Source organism: Rhinolophus sinicus, linkage group LG07 (assembly GCF_036562045.2).
Source record: "Rhinolophus sinicus isolate RSC01 linkage group LG07, ASM3656204v1, whole genome shotgun sequence".
NCBI classification, from domain to species: domain Eukaryota; kingdom Metazoa; phylum Chordata; class Mammalia; order Chiroptera; family Rhinolophidae; genus Rhinolophus; species Rhinolophus sinicus.
The window spans coordinates 75,634,379-75,654,335 of record NC_133757.1 but is presented as its reverse complement, the minus strand read 5'-3'; the positions used below and the strand labels follow the sequence as shown (position 1 = coordinate 75,654,335).

General features: G+C 31.4%; 1 protein-coding gene across 5 annotated transcripts in view; it reads left to right on the top strand.

Moving 5' to 3' along the window:
• The window catches only part of FSTL5 (follistatin like 5), a 631,388-nt gene that overhangs the window by 344,283 nt on the left and 267,148 nt on the right, over positions 1-19,957 (top strand). The gene's annotated exons all lie outside the window — the stretch shown is intronic.

Here is a 19,957-nt window from a genome sequence, read left to right as displayed (position 1 = left end):
ATTTGATTATTTACATAGTGACTTTATTTTTCCTTTATTGGGAAACCAAAGTAGGTTAATAGGACTTTGTATATGCTTTAATGACAATGGTTAGCATTAGAATTGAAATTATATTAATGTTAAGCTACTTAGGAATAATTTGTATATGCTTAAAGACTTCCTAAAATTGATTGTGTGTGGTTTATAAAGCAGAATTATGAGAATAATTTTCTTTAAAAAAAATTGTCTGCCAGGTTATTCTTTTAAAAAGAGTTCAAAGACAAAGGACTAAGAGACATAACCAGAAAAAAAATGTTTAGAAGCTGACTGGAAGAAAAAGAGAAAAAAATTAACTGGTTTATATTTGAAAATCACCAAAGAATCAAAGTTAACAGGATTTATTTCAGCACTATTTTATATATATATGCATACACATTGTGTATTGAATACATATATATCTAATACATTATATATACACATGTATTACATATTGCTTTCCAAATATATAGGGATAATATATTCCATATATTACATATCATATATATGTATTATACCATATATGTGCCATATATAGAATATATACATATATGTATACATATATACGTGTATGTATATGTCTCTATATATGTATATATGTGTATATATACACATATATATGTATGTGTGTGTATATATATATATATATATATATATATATATATATATATATTTAGTATGGTATACCATCTATAGCTTTCCCAAAAGGTGGGGGATAGGATTTGTATTTGGCATATATATATAAATACATGTATATATATATATATATACTTTTTTTTTAAGTATGCTGCTTACATTTATCAGTGGTCTGAAATTGGGGAAAATAGTTAATCTCTGATAATCCATATTAATAAGGATAGTAATTTACTTATCACATGATAACTTTGTATTAAAGCATTGAATTACATTTTATGAAATACTTGATACGAGCAAATCAATATTTGTGAAATAGTTGCCCATTATAAACTTTAAGGCAAGACATCAGTGTGCTCATATTTAATTAATTTGCATTTCTACTTAAATGGGTACAAGACGCTATGACTCAGTTATCCTTTAAAATTATTCACAAGGCTATACTATTTTTCAAAGATAATAAGAAAGCAGCACTATTATTCTACATTTATATCAAGAAACTGAAACACAGAAAAGTTGAGAAGTTAAGAATTAGGTGACTGAGATTATAATCAAATGTATGTAAAAATAATTGTAAAGTCTAAGTGTTTTCCACTAAGCGTAACTCTGTATCAGCATTGTTTTGTGTGCTCAAGATGACAAGGAAGAGATATTAAGGTTCATTAAAGAAGAAATTATTTATATTATATTATATTATTATATTTAATAGGATCTAACAAGATAGAAGGGGATAAATATCATAAAGAGGCCTACAGAAGATATTAAGTGAATTGAGAATATAACATCCAACTTTGGGAATCAAACACACTTTATGAAGATGGTAGCGATTGAATTAATCTTCAGGATGAGTGGATTTGGACTTTGGGAGATGACAGATGGGAGGTGGACAAAAAGAATAGCATGAATAAAAATTGAAAGTAACTGACATACCAGTGTGTTTAGAGAAACTCATCCAACTGCAATATCTATCCCAGGTCTTAAATTCTATAAAAATATACCAATTATTATTACCATTTTACCAATTAATCAATCAATCTGGTCTACCAACTCCTATCCTCACCCTCATACTATGAGAATGCATGGATTTGACTAAATAATACTTGAACTAGTACTTAAACTATGTAGCAATAGCAGAAAATATTTTTAATGGTATACCATCTTTCAAGCATCACTAAGATAATTAAATTGGTTATATGTATATAGGAATTTCCCTCAAAATATAATTATTGTTGATGGTGGAATGGTAGAGCTGGAAACTGAAAAAAAAAATTTAAAGAATGAAAATATGTATGAATAATGTTATTTTTATAACAGCACAGCAGACGCACAGACTGAATAATGATTTCTAGCAATTTCAGTAAATAAGAATCTGGCCTAGAATACCGCTGCTTGCACCTATCACAAGGAAAAATGATACTGGTTTGCTGGATATAAGTTGATGTTGCTAAGGAAGGCAAGGTAGCCAGTATATTATTCTGATAAATAAAATTCTGCAGTCCAGAAATCTGAATCATCAATAAAAAGTATTCAATAGTGAAATAGTAAAACATTGTCTATAAAGGAACTAGGTTGTACTAGGAACAATTGCATTTGTGTAGAAAACTATCTGTATGATATTGTTAACTATTGGAAGGTATTATTAATATAATAGCAATTTTATGGAAATTATTTATAGTAAATGCAACAAATTTAATGAATATTGTAATGATTGTACTCTTAGCCCATAATTATATGTAACACAAAAGGCCTACATTTTTAATATTATAGGTCATAAAGATACTAGGTAATGAAAGCTCTTACAATCAGCAATTGTATTATAAGTGTTTTTTTGTTGTTGTTTTTTTGATAATCACAAAACTATCCCTTAACAATGAAACATGATATCACCTAATCATTAAGAGAAGATAATGTTTTTCTAAGGTAATGCTGGGATTATATGGAATATTTTAATATTCCTGTGGTCTCACCCAGCACTTTTCTGGAAGGTGTTCCATTTTCAGTGTCACATCCTTCTTTAAACAGATCATCAAACTGTATAATGACCTTTCAGAGATAATGACACTAACTTATACAGATTGTGTCTGTTAGAAAGAAGGTATTTTTACTTAAATGTAAATAGAAAACATACCAGTATATCTATTTCTTTCTCTCCATCTGTTATAATACTTTAAAAACAAACCTACTTAAGTTTTGTGAAGTTCAGTGACAGGCTTTGTGTAATGGCATGATTTGGGAAAGTCACTCTATTATAGAATACTCAGGAAATACCATGAATAAAAATGTGTAACAATAGTGAGAAAGCAATCCATTCAAAAATTATATATTCCGTACCTGTGTGTATAGAGTGTTGTGATAGTTAAAACAACTTAAAAAGATAGGATTTATTTCCTTTACAGATATATAATGTCAGAGACTGATAAAAAAAGACAGATATAGGAAGGGTAAAAAGTAATCATTTTTTACATCCTGAATACATTCCCCATTATAGTTCCTAAACAGAAAGCTCAGAAAACTAGAAAGTTTCTAAATGACTATTTAGAAGAATAGACTAAAGCCAGACAAGTTAAGAAACTTCTCTTGATCCATTGTTCACTGATACACAACAATGATAGGCAGATTTCTTGAGTTCCAGTTTTCTGCCATGGTGTAAAATGGAAGAAAGTAGAGTAAAGGGTAATTGGTAAACAGGAAAACATTAATGATTAAAAAGAGCACACCATCAACTGTTAATTACATAGTATTACAGTGTTATTATAGCAGCTATACAATTTTCTATAAAATAGCTGTGTGTTTTTTCCTTTCTGGATAAAATACTATTTTAATATATTACAATAGTCATTAGATGGTATTCCTAATTTTTCTCCAGTTTTTTTTGACATTATTAAAGTTTTCTTTGATTTTACTAAGATATTTGAAATAAATTATCAATGTGAGCATCAAGTTTTCTATATCATACATTGATGAACTAAGTTAATGGGATCCAATAAATTTTAAGTGAGATTAGTGATATAGTTTTGAATACTTAGAGGAAACACTAAATCCTCAGGTCAGTTCCTGGATATTCCTCACTCTGGCATTTTGTTGTCTTAAATATTTTTAATAAAGTGTGTAAATTTTTCAATGCCAAGGTTTATTATAAAATTTAAAATATGTTAATAGTGCCATTATTAATTACAAGGACCTATATTAACACAAATACTCAGCATTTTTTCCAATGAAAATTAAATTAAAATTTTGATTTAGTTTGATTTGCATGGAATGCTGTATTTTTTGCTTTAAATCTGCAGGTAAATGCAAGTGATTTGCCATCAGATCAGATGACCATATATGAACTAAGACATTTAATTTCAGAAATGCTATTCAAATAAATGTTTGCATTTACTTATTTTTTGAAACTCAATTAATATGATAAAGTGCTATTATATGATTATTGATTTTAGAATTTTTTAAAATTTTTATTTGGAATTTCTAGATAACCAAATTAACTACCTGGAAAAAGAATATCTGTTTTGAAAACAATTTCTATATACCTATGTCCTGAGTTAAATCACAAATTGCTTTGACAGTGATACTAAAGCTTAAAATTATATGAAATGAGGAGTTTGTGTAACTCTGATAGATTCTTGAAATTCTTAAACTGATATGAATTACAGTCCCCAAAACCATATACATGTACTTTAAGATGTATATGTGTTCTAGTGTTTCAAGTTCTAATGTCACACTTAAATAAATTTCAGTCAATTCAAAATGATCTTTATGTGTGGAAAAATCCAAGGGAAGATGTGTTTCTTTCTTTCTTTCTTTTCTTTAAAGTTTATTGGGGTGACAATTGTTACTAAAGTTACATAGATTTCAGGTGTACAGTTCTGTAATACATTATCTATATCTCACATTGTGTGTCCACCACCCAGAGTCAGTTGTCTTTCCATCACCATATATTAGACCCCGTTTACCCTTTTCTAGAGCCCTCCTCGCCCCCTTACCCTCTGGTAACCACTAAACTGTGTCTGTGTCTACGAATTTTTGTTTCTCATTTGTTTGTCTTGTTCTTTAGTTGTTTTTGGTTTATATACCAAAACATATCAGTGAAATCATATGGTTCTCTGCTTTTTCTGTCTGATTTATTTCGCTGAGCATTATATTCTCAAGGTCCATCCATGTTGTCACAAATGCTACTATTTCATATTTTCTTACCGCCGAATAGTATTCCATTGTGTATATACCACTACTTCTTTATCCATTCATCTATCGAAGGACATTTTGGCTGTTTCCATGTCTTGGCCACCGTAAATAAAGCTGCAATGAACATTGGAGCACACTTGTCTTTATGTATAAATGTTTTCAGAATTTTGGGGTAGATACCCAGGAGAGGGATTGCTGGGTCATATGGTAATTCTATTCGTAATTTTTTGAGGAACCTCCACGCTGCCTTCCACAGAGGCTACACCAGTCTGCATTCCAACCAACAGTGTATGAGAATTCCTTTCTCTCCACAGCCTCTCCAACACTTGTTACTATTTGTTTTGTTGATGATAGCTGTTCTAACTGGGGTGAGGTGATATCTCATTGTGGTTTTTATTTGCATTTCTCTGATGATTAGTGATGTTGAGCATTTTTTCTTATGTCTACTTGACATTTGTATGTCCTCTTTGGAGAAATATCTCTTCAGGTGCTCTGCCCATTTTTCAATTGGGTTGTTTGTTTTTAAGATGTGTTTTTACTAGGCATAAAATAATTAGTTTTTGCAAGCATAATGTATCAATTGTGATGATTTATATTGAAACAAATTTATTTCTTAAAAATAATAGGTAATTTGGATTCTAAAATCTGAAAATATTAAACAAAACATAGAACAGTTATTTTAAATCACCTATTAATTATTATATACAAAGTATCATCTCTACATGAAACAAATCTTAATGGAATATTGATATAACAATGACATTAACAGAAAAAGAAAATTTATTTTGTCTAGGAAATCATAATTGCTATAATAAAATATTACTTACTGGAACCATCTAATAACCAGAGTGATAAAATATTAATATTATATTAACATTCATAGATATTAGATCATTAGTATTATAAAAGGCCTTTTTTTGGATAAAATAGCAGAGTTTAGTGACCTGCATTAATACCATTTTGGTAATATAGGTTAAATGTAATGGGGCCAAAACTAGAGGAGCAGTGGTAATAATGCAGGGAGGTGGCCATATTTGCAAAATAACTTAGAATCATCTCGATTTGATAAGTCATTGCACATGCGTAGGAGGATGTGGGTAGGGTCAAGGATAACACCCAGTTATCTAGCTTGCGTACCAAGGTGAACAATAATTCTATTTTTGAAAGTAGGAGACCGGCAGACAAGCAAGCTTGGGAACATTAAATAGTTAAATTTTAGACATACTGGCATATTCATGTAGAAATATTTGTGAAGAATATTGTAGTCTACATCATAAGTGTAAACTCTGGGCTATAAATAGAAATATAAAGCATGCAGTTATAATTTGATTCTCTGGCAAAGAGTAGGGTACCCATGGTGAGTATGTAAAGAGAGAAGAGATGGACAGAAGAGCAGTAGGGAACTAAAAGTAAACAACAACAACAAAACACTTAGAGAGGTAGGAAGAAAACCAAAAGAGTACATTATCATAAAATTGTAATAAGGGATTGTCTACAGACAATTTCCAAGGCTGAGTTCACAACAAGAAAGTTTATGACAGATAAATAGCAAACGGATTTGGCAATATGGAAGTCACTGGTGATTTTGCTCATAGCATTTTCAGCAGACATGAAAGGTTAGAAGCAAATTGCGGGTGATTAAGAGGTTAGATGTGAAAAAAAAATGGAAAGAGCTAATGCTGAGCAAAGAAGTAGATCACATGAGCAAACAAGTATATATTTAGATAAAATCCAAAGCAAGTAAAACTCGTCTATGGTTTTAGTAGTTAGTATGACGGTTGCCTTTGGGAGAGTTGAAGGAGAATGGCGTGGGAACACAAAGCGAGAAGAGAACTTCTGTAGCGTTCTACTTTTAGGCTCCATTAGAAACTGCACATTTGGATGATTTTGGAAATGCTGCATTAGACATTGGTATAGCTAGTTACTGAAAAAATAAATAAAGAAAAATAATAAAGAAAAATGCACAAATCATTATAGTAGGAAACCTTGTAGCAACTTTGATTGACTGGCCTATGGGGAATATAATTATTATACTATACACTTTAATTGCAAAATTAATTCACGTGTCTGTTTGTATGATTTTAATTTTCTATGTTTGAGCTTTTAGATATGTCCTGACAATTTTGGTAAATACAGCTCAGCACCATTCACTTACAGGAAGCTGCCTGTTGTGTTTGTGTGGTTGTCTCTGGGTTCTTTATAGGGAAGGGGCTGTCTAAAAGATGATTGTTGAGACACAACCTATCGACATGTGTTTCAAAAGGACAGTTTGTTGGTCCTAAACAGATTATTTTTATACACCAACTATTAATAGAAAGACGACAGTTTAGGTGATACCAATATGAACTATAACAACAAAAAGTCTTAAATTCTTCCCATTTTAGGATGACCCCATCCTCTTCATTGTTCAGATTAATCTGTGGTGGCTGGTAGGCCTTTTTGTTTCTCTTTTTACCTGCCGTGTCTGGCATGCTTCACACTATGTTCTCTTACTGGTAAATTTTGTTTGCTGACCTATTTGTCACATTTAAAAGCAGACACAATTAGATATTTCAGCACCTCTTTCATTTCAATGGAACACTCATATATATTTCTTCAAGTATTGACTCTTTTTGTCATACAGATATTGGGAGTGAGGCTTTTTCTGATACAAAGTGAAATTGAATAAAAAAAACTGAAAAACAATGTAATGGGAATTGATCAACCATTCTTATTTTCCAGACTGAACCATATCCTGTCAGTCATAACTTAGTGCATCTGACTTAAAATTATTTTCTCCTGATTTTAGCATCATATTCTAGAATAAGGTTTGCCTGAGACTTTTTTTTTGACTTTCAAAATCATTTCTGTAATTCATTGGTTCTTTGGCTTTGATCATCCCAAGTTCTTCATGCCAATATCTCAGAAACTTCTTCAACTGAATCTTGCATTGTCCCTGTGTGGTTCTGAAACTCTATCTAGATGGCATCTTTTTTGTAATGGCTTTCCTGTGGGGACACTAGCTACACTGTTACCTCAGATCTAAGTCGCTGGTGCATGACAGAGTTGCTGCAGCTTAACATGAAAGCCTTAGTTTCATTTTAAAGTGTCTCAAATTTCCAGATTGAATTTCTACTAACGGGATTTAATTTTAACTGGCCGAACATTTTTCAACGACTTAAAATAATTTGAATGTAATATATTATGTTTTAATTACTACGTAGCTATTTTTCAGCATTCCCTTCTCTAGGTTAGTCTGAGAGAATGCATTTCATTTATATTTTCCTGTTGAAAGTTTGTAGGATTATGCTCTGTCAAATGATTCTTTAGGGAGATATTTATCTATCAAATGCATGTTATGAAATTTAAATGAAGTGCTTTTCAAACATGTCATATAAAGACTCATACGTGTTTAAGATATTAATATTAAAAAAATTAATTCAGGAATTCAGAAGCTAGTACTTAAAAATACATTTTCGCTAAATTTATTTTAATGTATATGTATTATTCTTTGCACTTTATTTTAACCAGATAGAGGTCTGCTTTCTTAGTTAAGAGAGTTCTACCATTTTTATAGAGTAATTACATGGCAGTAACCAGATAAAACATGAAGTTTTGAATAGGCCTTATCAATAGCATATAGAAACGATAAGATTTGAGTATCTAATATTACTTCAAATCTATTCTGTCTTGTTGAAGAAAATAAATGAATCAAATAAGAGAAATGGATATTTTATTTTCATAAATTTTAAGCCAAATCACATATTAATAAAACTTCAGCCAAAAGTATTTGTAAACTATCATCATTCCATATCCTTTTTAACAATGCCTATTTATTTTTGTTATTATAGAAGTTAGAAAAAAACAGAAAGCCTTAAAAGACAAAATAGGAATAAAATTTAATTCCATCTTTGAGTTATAATCACTTTGATACATATGTCAATGTATATACACATTTTATAAAAATGAGACTATATTATTTTTATATCTTTAAGATTTCTTTTAATTCTACTTTCATTTAATTAAGTATATATTGGGAACATATCTAAGCATCAATAAATAAAGTTTAACATCATAATTTTGATGTCTTGTGTTGCAGATAGATACCATAATAATAAAATTAGAACATTCAATTTACCACTATTCCCGAGCTATTGTTTCTTTCCTTAAAGATAAACACTGCCCGTTTAAAACATAATAAAGCAAAAAAGAAAATGTTAATCATCCTAATTTTTAATTTTCTAGCAGTTATTAAAAAAAGAAAAAGAACAGTAAAAGTAATTTAAAAAATATTTTATTTATTCCAATATGTCCAAAAATATCATCACAATATACAATCAATATAAAAATCAAGGAAATATTTTACAGTTGTTCCTCCCAACTTTTGAAGTCTAGTATGTGAACTAGCCACATTTCAAATGTTAAATTGTCATACGTGGTCACTGGCTAGCGTCTTGGACAATATAATGTTAGTGTTAAAAAAAAAAATCTATTCTACATATAAGAGAAAACTGTGCACAGTTTTATTTCAGTTAATTTAAATATGAGGTTAAGCACATATTCCAAATGTAAATAAATAACATAGTGTCAACTTTATGTTCATATCTGTTTTTCAGGAAACCACAATACACACATATAGAGTAAATATAATTAAGCAACAAAATATATGCCCTAAACATAAACGTTTATTTTAAAAACAGAGTTCAATAAAATGTATTTAATGCCACTTTATTCCAGTGTCTCCCAAATGTATTATCAATGGATCATTTGAATCATGCATCCCCTGCCACAGTTAGCCTTTTTATAAATAAATTTCCTGATTTTCTAAATAATCTTATCCTTAAATTAATGACTAATATTTTTTCGCTTTGATTTAAGTCTTCTAGTGAGAACCTGTTCAGTATGAAGTGTAACTACTTTGAGTTACTTTGTCCAACAATTAACAGTGAAACACTTTCAGAGAGCCTGTAAAACCTAATACGTATACAACAAGAATTAATGTTTTATATTCACTTTTTTGACATATTATAAAAAAGCTCCAGGCTAATGTTGCCTCTAAGAACTGTAGGGGGATTAATGTACTATACTGAATATAACCTAATAATTCTTTAATGCTTAGGAATTACTGAAATATTTTGTCATGCCTCAGGGTCATCACAATGAAAAGAAATGCATGTACGTATGTATGTATTTATGTTAACAAGATATGTGCAAAATGCCTTATTAGCATGCCTTATAGTAATTTAGTACGTGGTACTATCTATGGTGATCCCTTTTACATATATTCTAAAACCAGTAACACATTATTTCTTAACAAACATTTTAAGAATTAGCAGAATAAATTGTTAACATACATCTATCTATCTTTATGCTTTTATCCACGTGACTAATTTGGTGATTATTATCAATATAGTAATGCTCAATCTTTTGACTGTTGTATTCAATCTATCCAATAACAAAGTTTAATTTCTTAAGGAATTTACATTAAAACTGTCTTTATTTATTTATAATGGGCCTCTGTCTCCGCATTCCTATTTGGTGAGTGAATTTTTAACACAATCTACTATTGCTATCATCCTTAGGAAATTATGGAAAGAGTGTTTCCTACAATATAAAAAAAGTATATTTATCTTAAATGTCTAATGAATATTTGTCTTTATGTGACAATTTAAAAATTGATTCATTAAATATACTTTTTAATAAAAGTGGACAGGAAGCATCTCTACCAAATGCTGTTTAGCTGCCTGACTGAGGATTTTGTGGCACAGAATGCTGCATATCATCTGCAATGTACTCACTATAAAATATGTTTATTCTAATGGAAATTGTTCCTGTAAAAAGGAAGGAAATTGCAGTAAACTTGTTACCAATCATTTACATAATTTAAACAGATCCTTGTTGCCGGTGACCAGATAGGATTAAGAAAAAAAAAAGCATTTATGACATCTAAAGCATTACAGACATGACAGATTACGAATCATCTTGAGAGGTAGTGAACATGTTTAGTGACTTCCTTGGAGGACATTGAATGAGTACTGTCTTCTGGTGTTGCTATAATTGGTCATTAATGACAATAATACTTTACTAAATTAATAAGTAAGTTAGACAACTTAGTATATGTTATATGATACTTGTCTATTCCAAAAGGATAAACATTTTCAACTAAAAATAAAAATTAAAATGGTAAGGTATGTTGGAAGAAGGAGAGAGAGTGACAGAAACAGAGAGACAGAGAGAAGAGAGATTGAAGACAGAAAGAAGAAAGCCAGGCAAAGAATAAGTGTGGTATATATTATGTAAATATTTTGTAGTTTTAAATTTATCAGCTGTGCAGTGATCTAATTACATACTTTTACATATTGAAATGAATATTTCAAGTTATAATTATTTACTTTATACAAAACAACCAACATTTGTTATATACTTATGTGACATCAAGGCTAGTCACAACAAATATAAAGATAGGTAAAAAACAGTTTCTCTTCCCAACTCTAGGAAATTAAACAGAAAACAAGCAATTATAAAATAACATAGTATGAGATAAAAGTGACTTACATAAAATACCATGGGGCAACAAAAAAGGGATAATCTCAAGGATGGATTCTGAGCAGAAATCACTTCTGAATTAAACATACCCCTGAATAGGAATTCTTAAGGAGAAAGTCAAAGAGAACAAGGCTTTTCTGCTAAAAAGAGCATATCAGAAAAGGCAGAGGTGTGGAAATTTGTAAGCAGTTGGACAGTGAAGGAAGATGGAAGTTTGCAATGGAAATTAGTGAAAACAGAGACTGAGGAAGGAAGTAGCAGCTAGATCTTGAAACTGCGTGAAAACAATATTGAGAAACTGAGATAATCTGTGCAGTGATAAGCAAGATACTGGTAGCAATATGGAATTGTCAGATATAAATTTAGAAAGATTATTTATGAAGCTGAGTACAAAAGGCAGTTAAGCACAATCAGAAGCAGAAAGAACAGTATTATAGATTGGTGCCATCAGTGGTGTGTTGAAGGCAGTAATTAAATTTTCAGGAATTTTGCTATCCAGTTGATGTCACGTTGGAAACTGGAAATTAGCCTATGGTGGGAACCTTTACACTAGAGATACTGGCAAATGCTACAAGTCACAGCACTACCCTTAACTCCACCTTATCCCAGTTCGGAGAGCTGGTTTTTAAACATTTAACAGAACACTACAGATTACATGTTGGGAGTTAAATTTTGGGAGCCTGAACAAGGATAACTGGGTAAATAAGAGGGTATATATATAAAGAATATTTAAGAGAAAATACCTTAAATATTAGGTGAAAGCTAGGGCTGGCATGAATATGGCTAAGAATACTCTAGGAAATATCCTTAGAATATATATATATTTTGCAATCCAAAGTTAATATTAGTATTAATCCTGTCAACAAGTTTGCTGTGATTTACAAAGACATCTAATTTAGTTAACTGATGACAATTCTTGTTCTGTCAAACTTCAAATTAAATGTATTCTCATTATCTCTAGAAATCTAATGTAACATTTTATTATAGTGGAAATAATTTGTGTATGTGATGCAATAGGTTTTTGTTAATGAAAATAAGTCTGAGAAACTTGTTGCAAATTTTTTGAGTAATTCTAGTAAGAAAAGTTTAACTTTTTTCTTACTGATAACAAATGGAGATTGAAATGAAAACTGAATTAGTTGAGCAAAGTAAAATTCTGAACCCATGATTGTGTTTTATGGTATATATATAATTCATATTTCTACTGACATAATTTATTTTATTGTAATCATCTTTTATAAGAACTGTCTATATTAACATTCTGAAAAGGACATAGGTGACAGCTCAACATTTTTTTAATGATTCCATCTTTGTTAGAATGTATAAAATGGTAACATTTTCTTTTGAGATAAGTTTATCTTATTGCTATATTGAATATGATTTTTTTAAATTATGGGTTGACACATTTCTTATATAAAGAATATTATCTTTGTGAAGTCTCATTAAAGGTGTAGATTATTATCCTGCCCCTTGAAGACATTTTGACACTCTGCTAAAAATATATAATTAAATATTTTAAGACCTTTTAACTAAGTTTTCACAACACGCTAAAGTACTATGTACATCATTGCCTATAAAGATTCACTTGTTATCACCCCGTGTTTTAATTGAAGAACTTTATTTTAATATCATATTGGGAAAAGGTTTTATATTAGCACTGCATTCCTAGTTTTTTATAACTGAAAAAGTAGCATATATTTGCATATAGCTGTAGCTATATAAAAAGAACAGTGCCAGTAAAAGACTTTCATGTGAGACTACAATGCCTCTTTAGGCCGTGTTTTTCAATGTCTTGTGATTTATGAGCATGTTCTTATTTTGATTTCAAACTTCCCTTGTCAAGTTATCACTTGCCGGGATATAAGGATTTTTGTGATATTGTGATAGTTTATGGATGTACTATAGTAGGATTTATCAGAATTATTTTTTAAAACTTGTCTATTTCATGTTCTTGTAATGGTGGTAGAATTTGCACCTGGTTGAGAATAATAGACCAAATGGTTCTGAACTTGTTGGCAACTCTAATTGCAATTATTCCTAAAAAATGCAGACTACAAGGTCACCTTTTTTGCCCTTTTAGCAAAGAATTTTATTCTTTTTTCCATAAATTACTCACTCTTGCTGATGCTGAATCCAATAAAGCAAAATACATTTCATCTAATATTTTCTATCCATAAAAATCACTTTACAATCTGTGTTACTTGACGTTTTACAATTTTTCCATGCATGGATAACTATTTCTAAAAATACCAATACCCAAACATGAAAATTGGATTGTAATAGTAATAACTGTCCCCACAGAAACAGTATCAGTTGAGAGAGTAGCCTTACATTTAGAAGACATATAGCTCTAAAAGTGTTAGTGGATTTTACCTGAGTTTTATGAACAATATCATCAGGTTGTTGTTGTTTTTCTTATTTTAGTTGAGATATGGTTTCAGAGTATTAAGAACTGATCTACGTCAATTTGATCATTAAGAGATATTAGGTTCCTTGTAGAGCCTATCAGAGACATCAAATATTTACAGAAGGATGAATGCCTTATGTCACCTCCCTAACAACAACTGCTTGTTTGGCCGCCACGTGTTATTATATACATGCTGGAATGTATGGCAGAATTTGCTGTGAGACTGCTTTAATCTTTCATCAGACTTTCATAAATAGAAAGAGATATAATTAGGGATGGAGTTTTGTTGCTACCCCATTTTATAAAGTTATAGAAAATATAACCTAACATTATAATAATGAAGGAAGGTGCACATTGTGACAGCTTTGACTCTTCCAGTTCAGTAGACCCTGAAATCTATAGGAGTTGGATGCATAATTATATCATAGTCAGACATTTGTGGTGCAAATAGATTTCTTAAATTAGTTGGATTGGATTCTCAGAGAGTGTTACTGTCTAAAAACGTCTATAAGGGATGTGCTCATTCCTTATGCATCCCTCACCATGTGCTTTTACTACTCTTGTTTGGGATATGAACAAATCATCTATTAGTGAAAGAACAGAACAGTTAATAATAATAAAAAAACAACAACCTTGTTTTGTCATGTTCTTGTAACAGTGGTAACATTTGCACCTGGTTGAGAATAACAGATTAAGTGGTTCTGAACTTGTCAGCAGTCTAAGCAAGTAAAATTTGCAAACTGGATTTTACTAGAGAGAGAAAAGAAGCATGTCTGATGCTAAAAGTCTGCTACTTAAAAAAAAAAAAAAACACAAAAAAACAAAAACATAGCTTCCAGTTAAAACACTATCCCAGATGCACTGCATAATTCTTCATCTTGAAAAACTTGTGAATCTTATTATATTCATCTATCAATTTAAAAAACGATCTGTGAATTTACATTTCATGTTAACGGATTAGAAGACTTAATATACTTAAGATTTCAATGCAACACAAAGTGACCTAAAGATGCAATGCAATCCCTATCAACATCTCATTAGTTTTTTTTTATGCAGAAATAGAAAAATCCACCTCAAAATTCACATAAAACTTCAAGGGACCCTGAACAGCCAAAATAATCCTGATAATGAAAGACAAAGTTGGAGGTCTTGCATTTCCTGATTTTAAAAGTTACTATAAAGCCACAGTCAAAGCAGTGTGGTAATGGTGTAAAGACCAACATGGGGAATAGCATGGAGAGCCCAGAAATAAACCCTCACATACATGGGCAAATTATCTTCAACAGGAATGCCAAGACCATTAAATGGGTAAAAGACAGTATTTTGAACAAATGGTATTGGGAAACCTGGATACCCACATTGAAAAATAAAATTAAAAAGAAAAAAATGATGATAGTTCTTTACCTTTTGCCATACACAAAAATTAAGTCAAAATGGATCAATGACCTAAAAGTAAGACATAAACCTATTAAATGATTTGAAGAAAACATAGGGGAAAGGATTGTGACATTGGATTTGGCTGGCAATAATATATTGGATGTGGTGCCAAAAATACAAGCAGCAACAACAAAAAAATACATAAATTGGATTGTATCAAAATTAAAAACTTTCGTGCATCAAAAAAGCACTATCAACGAGTAAAAAGGCAACTCAGGGAATGGTAGGAAATATTTGTAAATCATCTATCTAATAGAGATAATATCCAGAATATGTAAAGAACTCCTGTAACTCAACAACAAAACCAACAAGCCAATGGAAAAGACACAGGGATATTACTGAGTTCGATGTCGGGAGCTTTTGGAAAACATGTTTAGTGCTGGGAGAGCTGCAAGTGAATCTCTGCCTTGACAATCATGTACACATATAAGGGTCTCTGTCATAACAACAAGGACTCTGACGACTTCTTGTTTTCCTTCAATAAAGACAATCACACACACACACACACACACACACACACACACACACACACACTAAAAAAAAAAAAAAAAAAAAAAAGAACTTGAATAAACATTTCTCCAAAGTGATATGCATATGGCCAATAGGGACATAAAAAGAAATTCAACATCACTAATCATTAAGGAAATGTAAATCCAACCCACAGCGAAATACTTACTACTTCACATTGATTATGATGACAACTATCAAAAACACAGGATAATAAGTGTTGGCAAGTAAGTGAAAAAAATCAGAGCCCTGTGCATTGCTCAGGTGCTCAGGTGCATTGGTTGGAATACAAAGTGGTGCAGTTGCTGTGGAAAATAGTAGGTGATTTCTCAGAAAATTAAGCATAAAATTACCATATTATTGGCAATTCCACTTCTGGGCATATACTCAAAAGTGTTGAAAGCACGGACTGCAGAGATATCTGTACGCCCATGTTCACAGCAGTGTTATTCACAATAGCAAAAGGTGGAAGCAACCCAAGTGTCCACTGATGGATGAATGGAGGAACAAAATGTGTACAATGAGACTTCATTCAGCCTAAAAAGGGAAGGAAATTCTTACGCATCCTACAAAATGGGTGAACTTTGAAAACATTGTGCTAAGTGAAATACATGATTCACCAAAGGGCAAATATTGTATGATTCCATTTGTACAAAATACCCAGTCAAATTTGAGGACAAATAAAATAGAATGATGGTAATCAGGGGCTAGAAGAAGGGGAAAACGGGTAGTTTGCATGTAATGGATACTGAGTTAAAGTTGGGGAAGATGGAAGTTTTAGAGATGGATGATGGAGATAGATTCATAACAACGTGAATATACTTAGGACCACAGAATTGTACACTTAAAGTGCTTAAAATGGTAAATTTTTCAGTATGCATATTTAATTACAATTGGAAAAAGATCAAAATAAAGGTTTCTGCAAATGCTTTGTCAAGTATATGCAAATAATCAAAGGATACACTGACTTTCATTACCAATATTTTCATTTACTGAATAGAATGGCGAGCATTCTACTATTGCCCTAGGTGCTCAAGAAGCAATTAGCAATTCATTATGAGTCAGTTTTATTTATTTCAGTTGATTGACATCAATTAAAGCACTACTAGAACTCCCCAAGGAGTAAACAAAGACAGGTCATACTTCCCAGACAAATTCATTCCTTTATCTGAATTCACACTCATCTTTTCTCTATTATCTCTAGTTGCAATATAGGGGAACACTTCAACTTTCACGTTTTTTACACCTGTTCTCTGCATCTATTTTTTAAGCTACATACTCTAAGACCTAAGTCTAAAAATTATTCCTTTTTTACAGTGTGCCTTTGACCTCTCACATTATGATGGTTACCTTAAATTAATTATTTTAGGGCATCAATTCTCTCTCCCCTTAAATAGCATGCTTTCTTCCAGTGGACACCATATATGTATTCTTTTCTCATTCAAACTTTCACAGTCGCTCACACTCATAGTTCCTGCACTTACCTCACAACCTGATGGCCAGGCTGCCGCTCCAAAGAAGCTGCTCTTGCCAACGTCAACATTAACTTGCTTGTTGCTAAACCCAAGGAAATGTTTTCAATTCTTGTTTTACTTGATGTCTCCTCAGTAGGTGCAATTGCTTACCATTCCCTCCAACTTAAAGGCTTGCTTTCCTTGCTTTTTCAGCCATTGTTGTTGTTGTTGTTGTTGTTGTTGTTGTTGTTTTGTTCTGTTTTTTTTCTGGAAATTTATCAACTTTTGGTCATTCTACTGTTTGATGATGAGTTCCTTTAATCATCACATTAAGGCTGATTTTTTTTTATAGTATGGCCCCTATGAATTTCTTCTCATCTAACCCACTCTGCATTGACGACTGTAATCGATATGCTGTTGTAATGTAATGGATACGTCCAGACCAGACTTGTCACCAGAGCAATTATCCATCCTTGGCCTGCTGGGCACTGTCACTTGGATTCTCTTCCAGCACTTCAATGCCATTTGCTCAAGCCTAAATTCACTGTATATTTCATGTCAAATATGTTTCTATTTCTGTATTTCTATCTCAGAGCATAACATCAGCATACACCAGTTTTTAAAGAAACAAAAATATATTTTTACCCTCATCCCTATTCCTCAAGGATTCAAAAACCCATATTGAATCTTTCCCATAAAAAAATCTAAATCTGGTTCCTTTTCTCTATCCTTCCTCAAGTCTCCTAGTTCAGGCCACCATCGTTTCTATGTGACTTTCCTTTATCCATCATTGCCCCTCTTAATCTATTATTTTCTACCAGAATATATATATATATATATATGTATATACGTATATATACATATATGTGTATATATATATATACGTATACATATATACATATACATATATACACATATAAGTATATATACATAAATACATATATACATATACATATATACACATATATGTATATATACACACACATTTATATTCTGAATATATATTCTACATATATTCTATATATGTATATATATAGAATGTATATTCTATATGTATGTATATTTCCCCCCTGAAAATGCAAAGCTCATCCTGAAATCATTTTATAGGTCTCTCAATCTCCTCAAGATATCAAGTGCACCCTACTTCATGCATTTATCAGTCAATTAACTAGTCCTTCTTTAGCTAATTGTATTTCGAGTTTTTTGTTTGTTATTGTTGTTTGTTTTGTTTTGTTTACTCACAAACTATAAAATAGCAGCCCAAACTACTATCCAAAAATACCACATTCTTTCTTGCTCTTTAATTTTTATACATGCTCTTCACACACCTTAGACCAAAATGCTAACCCCCACTTTTCTTAGTTAAAGCTTTCTTCCTCCATGTTCTACTTCCTTTCCAACCCCTATGCTGTGTTTAGTGGAGAGCCTAGGTATTCCTGTACTAATTTGTATTTCTCTACCATATCGCTCACCATAGTCTGCTGTAATTCTGCTTATTTTTCACAATTCACAATTTGATTGTATGAGGTGTTAGATCAGAGATATCATCTATATTCATTTTCTATTGCTGCCATAAAATATTTCCAAACATATATATATTTGCGTGTGTATGTATATATTTATATATATATGTGTGTGTGTGTGTGTGTGTGTGTGTGTGTGTGTGTGTGTGTATATCTTTGTATGTGTGTGTTTTTTTTGTTAATGTTTATTAGGGAGACAATGGTTAATAAAGTTACATAGGTTTCAAGTGTACAATTCTGCAATATATCATCTCTGTATCACATTGTGTGTTGTTCACCACCCAGAGTTAGTTCGCCTTCCATCATGATATATTTGATACTGTTTACCCTCATCTACCACCCTTTCCCCCCCTTACCCTCTGGTAACCACTAAATTATTTTCTATGTCTATTAGTTTTTGTTTCTTTGTTTGTTTTGTTCCTTTGTTGTTTTCAGTTTTATATCACAAGTATCAGTGAAATCATATGGCTCTTGACTTTTTCTGTCTGACTTATTTCGCTTAGCATAATAATCTCAAGATCCATCCATGTTGTCGCAAATGGCATTATTTCATATTTTCTTATGTGGAATAGTATTCCATTGTGTATATACCAGATCTTCTATATCCAGTCATCTATGGACAGACATTTCGGTTGTTTTCATGTCTTGGCCACTGTAAATAAAGCTGCAATGAACATCAGAGCACATATATCTTTACAGATAATTGTTTTCAGTTCTTTGGGGGGATATATACACAAGAGAGAAATTGCTGGATCATATGGTAATTCCCTTCTTAATTTTTTGAGGACCTCCACACTGCCTTCCATAACGGCTGTACCAGTCTGCATTCCCACCAACAGTGTATGAGGGTTCCTTTTTCTCCACAGCCTCTCCAACACTTGTTACTATTTGTCTTGTTGATAGCCATTCTGCCTGGGGTGAGGTGATACCTCATTGTGGTTTTTATTTGCTTTTCTCTGATGATTAGTGAAGTTGAGCATTTTTTCATATTTACCATTTGTATGTCCTCTTTGGAGAAATGTCTCTTCAGGTCCTCTGCCCATTTTTCAATTGGGTTGTTTGTTTTGTTGTTGTTGTTGTTGAATTGTATGAGTTCTTTATATATTTTGGATATTAGCCCCTTATCAGAGGTGTTGTTTGCAAAAATCTTCTCCCATTCCATTGGTTGCCTCTTTGTTTGTTGATGCTTTGTTTTGCTGTGCAGAAGCTTTTTAGTTTGATATAGTCCCATTCATTTATTTTAGCTTTTACTTCCCTTGCCTTTGAGGTCAATT